The following is a 683-nucleotide window of genomic DNA, read 5'->3' as shown; positions in this document are numbered from 1 at the left end:
TTTCGGGCCTTCCTGCTCCTCTGATGCTGCTTGGCCTGCTGTGTTCATCCAGCTCTACACCTTGTTATCTGCACATTGAAATCAACAGGTTGCGTACAACAGAAATTTAGAAATGAAACTGCCTACAGACCCTCTTAGATCTCTCACTCCTCCAATTCTGGACACTCAAACATTCCTGAATCTTGCTGCTTCACTATTAACGGCCATGTCTTCATCTATTTGGGGCCTCTAACAGCTGGAATTTCCTCCCTAAACCTCTCTGACTCTCGACTTACCTTTCCAACTTTGGAGAGATCTCTACATCTTTGGCTATGTTTTTGGCTGTCAGTTTTTTTCCATTCAATGTTAAATTGTATATATAAATGCTCCCATATGGGATGTTTTACTAGATAAAAAGTGCTATATAAATGCAAGTTGATGTTGTAGACCAGAAAAGAAAGGAAGAACATCTGTTTATCCAGCAATTTATAGTGTTCTCAGTACATCAGTACTGAAAGTACACTCACTGCCATATGAAAAATAAATTCAACAGCCAATTTGAATGTATATCAGATTGTTTTCATTGAATTCTTCAATACTATGTAACCCATGACTCCGAAGTATGCTATAGGACCTAATAGAAGTATCACATCCCGATAGTTGAAGATCATCAGCAAATTACATCATATCATATCAGAGTGGAT

The sequence above is a fragment of the Rhincodon typus genome, chromosome 29 (genome assembly GCF_021869965.1).
Source record: "Rhincodon typus isolate 14 chromosome 29, sRhiTyp1.1, whole genome shotgun sequence".
Classification (NCBI taxonomy): domain Eukaryota; kingdom Metazoa; phylum Chordata; class Chondrichthyes; order Orectolobiformes; family Rhincodontidae; genus Rhincodon; species Rhincodon typus.
Note: the sequence above shows the minus strand (reverse complement) of the source record.